Source organism: Boleophthalmus pectinirostris, unplaced genomic scaffold (assembly GCF_026225935.1).
Source record: "Boleophthalmus pectinirostris isolate CB_2022bp ecotype Guang Dong unplaced genomic scaffold, ASM2622593v1 HiC_scaffold_9, whole genome shotgun sequence".
Taxonomy (NCBI): Eukaryota; Metazoa; Chordata; class Actinopteri; order Gobiiformes; family Gobiidae; genus Boleophthalmus; species Boleophthalmus pectinirostris.
This window is the reverse complement of record NW_026571541.1, coordinates 33,769,825-33,775,824: the sequence shown is the minus strand read 5'-3', so window position 1 is coordinate 33,775,824 and position 6,000 is coordinate 33,769,825.

The following is a 6,000-nucleotide window of genomic DNA, read 5'->3' as shown; positions in this document are numbered from 1 at the left end:
AACGAGAACATACAGGCAGGCAAAAAGAGTCCTCGGTTGATCGAAATAAACGACTTTGTCACCGAATAAAAGGTGAATTCAAACATCGAACGGTGGAAAGTGAAGAAAGAAAAAGACAGAAAGAAAAAATGGTGATACAAGTGCGGAGAATATTGTTCAATCGCAAAAGGCAGAACGTTTTTAGGCAAAAGTGAGAAAAGCTGAACAGATTCAACGTCAAATTTCCACCAAGAGAAACGATTTAGCGCGTTTCTAATTTTTCTGAGCTGTCATTGTTTGCCTGAAATGTTCCACGGTGTGACTTTAAACGTTTCCATCTGGCATTTATTCATTACGTGCGTTTGTATCGCTCAAAAACGCAATAATTCCTTCCTAAACAGAGGCGATTCTCCACAGATCTGAGCTGTAACCTGCTCGTGTCCATCACGTTAGACCGGTTTAAAATATACTGTGGAACATTCTGGACAAAGCAATTATCGTTTCCATGGAGATAAGCAGGTGGCGGACGCTCCAATGGAACCATTTCAAAATAAAGTTACTAAAATCAAAACTGAAAAGAGGAGGTACAGGCTTTTAATTTGCCTTTTGTTGTTTTGAAAATGCGATATTTGGCAAAAACTACTTTATTTACTTAATTACCGTATTTTTCGGACTATAAGGCGCACTTAAAATCCTTTAATTTTCTCAAAAATCGACGGTGCGCCTTATGTATTAATTCTGGTTGTGTTTATTGTCCTCGAACCGATTTTATGCGGTACATGGCGCTCAAAAATCTGTCAAAATGTTTTAGTACGACTTTGGTAAACTACGAAGCCGCGCCGCTTGATGGATTGTCGGAGAATTATGGCAGTTCATCCGCTGATCTGAAGGTTTTGGCGGTTCGAATCTCGCTCTTGACATAAAAACAAAAAAACATCATGGGTTGAGCGGTCAGATCCACTAACCCACAGGTTGACTGGTGTGATTCCAGCTCCCACAGATAAATGCTGTTGTTGTGTCCTTGGGCAAGACACTTAACCCACCTCACCCCCCCAGTTTCTGCGTACACTGATGTGTGCAAGGGTGAGTGGTTCCTTGTTCTAAAGCACTTTGAGTAGCCTGATTCATCAGCCGGTTTCACTTAGTAGAAACCGTGTGACCTTGCAGCATTGGAATTCGTTCACGCTACAGTAGGCAGGTACTTTTTTTTTTTTTTAAAATTTCACGCTTTTATTTAATCGCTGATATTTGGTCGTGACGTATATGTAATGCGCCGCTAACTGGTATATTAAGCTTTTCCCAAATCCCGTAGGAAGAAGGACAATAACGTCTTTCCCCTTGATAAAATTCACCAAACATTCTCTTTGTTCCGACTTTAAATCCTCGATCTCGGGAATCGTTGCCAACACAGAATGTTTGACTCTTCGCTGATTGGCTGGTGCCCGAACTTGCACTTTCAGGGTTTTTTACAAATCTAGTGTATTCCGATTCCTGACCTAGTCGCTGGAGAGAAATGAAATTGAGCGGAGACACAAGGTGGCGCCAGCGTGACTACACTTTGAGTGCCTCGAAGGTGGAAAAGCGCTATAGAAAAACTTGACCATTTATGCAAATTAGCCATGTGGTTTTAAGTTTAGTTTCTGCAAAGCTGCATTAAACACATTATTACTCAGTGTATATTTGAGTCGTCCTCGTAGGAAATAAAAAAATAAACTTAAATGATCCGCATTCACCAAGACAGGGAGGCGACGCCGGGCGAATTACGCCACGATCTTCCGACGGATCGTGGACGCCTGGACTAAAAGGATCAGTCTCAAGTGTCGTCCGTTTGTTTCACTTAATGCTCCTTATAATCCGATGCAACTTTATGTATGAAAATAGACGAGAGAATTCAACATTATTGATATTGCGCCTTATAATCCGAAAAATACGGTCGTTTCAGTTTCGTTTTTTGCCTCCTCTCCGTTTGCTCTCAGCGCTAAGTCACTCCCCTTCAGAGCACCATCGCAACACAATCACCTAACGAATCGCATCAGGTTTGCTGCAGTTTTGCGTCACGTTTTCGTATATTTATGAAGAATTTGGGACATTTTCGAGCATGTTTTTAATCAAGGAACGTCATAACACGGCAGAAAGCTAAAAAAACAACAACATAATAACATAAAACGTCCTCTTTTTGAACCAATTCATCGCAAATCAACCAGTTTTGCTTTAAGTTTTTCGCGCCGTTTCGATCATTTCAAACCAAACCGTAACTTTTGGTGGAATCTTTGCTTTCGTGAACCACTTTAAAAAACGTCAAATGGCACTTTTTGTGAAGAAGGAGAAACAAGGACTGAGACTCTACGGCAAAAACAATACAAGAAAAACAAAATAAAACAAAATAAAATAAAGGACATTCAACTTAAGACAAGAGGCTTTTGGCAACATCAGTACATGAGGAGAATTAAGGAGATTTCAAACAGTTCATTATTATTTTTGTTCTACGTTATTGCCAAAGATTTTTTTGACATCTGAAAATACAACGGCAGGAAAAGTAAGAGAACCCCAAATTTAAAGCCACTACGGAACATTTTTGTTAAAGGGCCTGTGTTTTACGCTTTTTTCTGATCAATGTTAAAGTTTTTTCATCGCAAACAGACCTGGAGTTGTTTTAAAAAAAAATTTGATTCTGCACATTTAGGCTGAGTTCTTCTCTCAAACACGCCGTTCCACCTCATGATGTCATTGCGTGGCGATGGCAGGAAGTGCTCCACTGTGTTTTTAAACTCCATACACCTTCACCAGAATAATTTACGCAATTTCAGCGCTGGAATTGACAAACTTTGAAGCTACATTTATTGTTTTGCGTCATTGAAACGTCTCTGAAACTAAAATATTGTTCATAAAAGCAACGACTTGTGAAATCTGTGAAAAATTTCAAAACTTTTCCATGACTTTTCCATGATCTAAAGTGAACGATGAAGACAGAAAGGTGAACGGGACCATCGTTTTGATCACAGAAAATCCTGAAAATGTGCAGTTTAAATTCCATTTCCAATTCCATTTTTCAAAACTAAAGTGTTACAATCGCAAGTGACCAGGGTTCCCACGCTTTTTCACAAAATTCCAAAGCTTTTCCAGGACTTTTCCATGATCTAAAGTGAACGATGAAGACAGAAAGGTGAACGGGACCATCGTTTTGATCACAGGCTCCTGAAAATGTGCAGTTTAATTCGAATTTCTTGAGTTTTCCGACAAGTGACCACGGTTCCCAAGCTTTTTCACAGAATTTCAAAACTTTTCCAAGACCTAAAGTGAATTTTCCATGACTTTATGGCACCTACATGTGAAGAATTGATCAAACTTAGGACTAAATATGAAGTGTGAACCCTTTCCACTCACCTTATGGTTTTGAATTATATAGTTTTTTTTAAACTATAACTGTGTAAATTTACTATTTTTAAAGGTACATTGTGTAACTTTTCTGGGCCGTTTCCTGTTTCTGTGACTTAAACTGCAATGCCGGACTTTTGCGCCGCATACGGACTGAACCAGGACTAAACCAGGACTAAAACAGGTCCGGGACCAGACCGGAACCAGACCAAGACTGAGATCACGACTTAGACCGGGACCAGACCAGGACTGAGACCAGAAATTAGACCACGTGAGTTGTGTGGTCCTCTGCGTTTTTGATTTATTTTTATTTATTTTTAATGTATTCATTGGCTTTATTTTTATTGCTATTCTATGATTTTGCTCTTATTTAATTTATTTATTTATTTTTTTTTATTTTAAGACTTATCATTTTATTTTATCATTTTATTATTATTGTTATTATTTGTTATAGAAATAAAGCGGATTAAATTGGATAATAGCCGAATGAGAACGTGAAAGAGATACTAAAATTCCATCACTTTTCCAAAACTTTCATCGAATTAACTTTTAATTTTATGACTTTTCCAGGATTTCCATGACCGTGGGAGCCCTGTGCGTAGGTTAAATCAGTTTAAAGGTACCACTTGATGACATCACAAGGTGCACTAACAAGAAAGCGTCACTCAAACATGAACGTGAATGAAACAAAACTCAACTCCAGGTCTGTTTTTGACGAGGAAACGACATCATAACACGACTTAAAGCTCACAAGAGTCGATTTCACGTAACACAGGACTTTTAAAACCTTTATATTTGAAAGAAACTATAAAAAAAATCAATTTAATTTTGTCAAAACAGAAGCTTTACAGAGATTGCGACATAGTGACTACATACGGCTAAGCTCTTTACAGGCAAGTTTTGGTTAAAATAAGTTCCACATTTTAAATAATTTCATCCAAAATACTAAATTCTACTGGACTGACTGTTTTAATGGAATTAGTTTTGTTTTTCACATTTTTAAGATGTTAAAAATCATGTACAGCGCCTTTAAGTAGAGAAATTTAACACTAGAGAAGGAGGAAACAAACTAGATTACAACGTAAAAGGAATTGATTTGTGGTTTTTGGACGTTTTGGTGACATCTAGTGGTAGTTTTAGAACATTTAATCAATAATTAAAGCCGTACTTATACACCAAAACGCCCAAAAAACACAAATCAATTCCTTATAGGTTGTAATAAGTGGGTTTCCTCCTTCTCTAGTGTTAAATCACTAAACTTAAACACGCTGTACCTGAATTTTACCGTCTTAAAAACGTGAAAAAACAAAACTAGTTCCTTTAAAACCGTTTGCAGTGGTCCAGAGTTATTCCTCGCTTACTTTATTACTTTATTAGAGCATCACCAAACTAATTTCACAACTTTCAGAGCCTAAAGTGGAGTTTTGATGCGACTATAATGTTAACAACTAGCATGCTAACAGCGCACCAGCATTAGTTCGTGGTTTGTGCGTTATAAAAAGCTTAACTAGATGAGAAAATAAATAAATAAATCAGGTATTGCACCTTTAATATATTTTCCCAAGTGAATTCTTAAAGTTGCACTGTGTAACTTTTCTGTTGGAGGGTCCACCATCTGCTTGTCTCCATGGAGATTGTGAATATTGTCTGGAATGTTCCACAGTATGGCATTACACATATTTAAAGTTAAGGTTAAGGCCGTGCGATTAATCAAATTTTGATCACGATTTCGATTTTGTGAGTGAAACGATGATCTCGAAACTCACACAATCGAGCTGAAACGATTTAAAGCTCAACAAAGTTTATTTTGAGTATATTTTAGGTATATTTATTTAATTTTTTTTTAAACTAGAGATTGTAGAACAGCTGGATATATAGTTTATTTTGGATACATTTATGTGTCAAACTCAAATTCACAGAGGACAAAATTAAAAACTGGGACTAAGTCGTGGGCCAAACTAAATATTTACTGAAAAATTTAAACAACATCTGCATGTTTTCTCTTCTTTCGAGATATGCAATGTTAAATTTTTTCTTACTAATATATTTTTTTAATAATAACTTTGTTTAAACATTGAATCCAGTACAAGAAAAATCTAAAATAATAACAAAATTTTAATTAAATAAAGTCTCTATAGTCTATCTGTAGCCAGCAGGGAGCTCTAATAAATATTTGATATGATCTCGCGGGCCAAATATAATTATATCGGCGGCCAAATCTGGCCCCCGGGCCTGAGGTTGACATGTCTGTTCTAAGCCTTATTTCATGTTCAACGTTTATTTCTGTATTCATTTTATGTTTTATACATCGCAAAACTGCTCTAAGTTACAGATTTGTAGCTGGAATTTATTTTTAATTTGAAAATTTTGCGTAAATTATCAATAACAAAGTGTTTTTTGAGAGAGAAATGCTGAATAAATGCATCGTGTAACTAAAAAATAACAGCTTCGATAATCGTGATTTCAATATTGACCAAAATAATTGTGATAATAATTATTTTTTTCCATAATCCATAATCTCTACAGCAGGTTACACGTCAGATCTGTGGAGCGGCGAGCCCACTCACAGTAAGAATGCGAGTTTTTAGACCAATAAAAACCCGTGTTATTGAGTATGTTTAAAGCCATATCGGGGACATTCCAAAA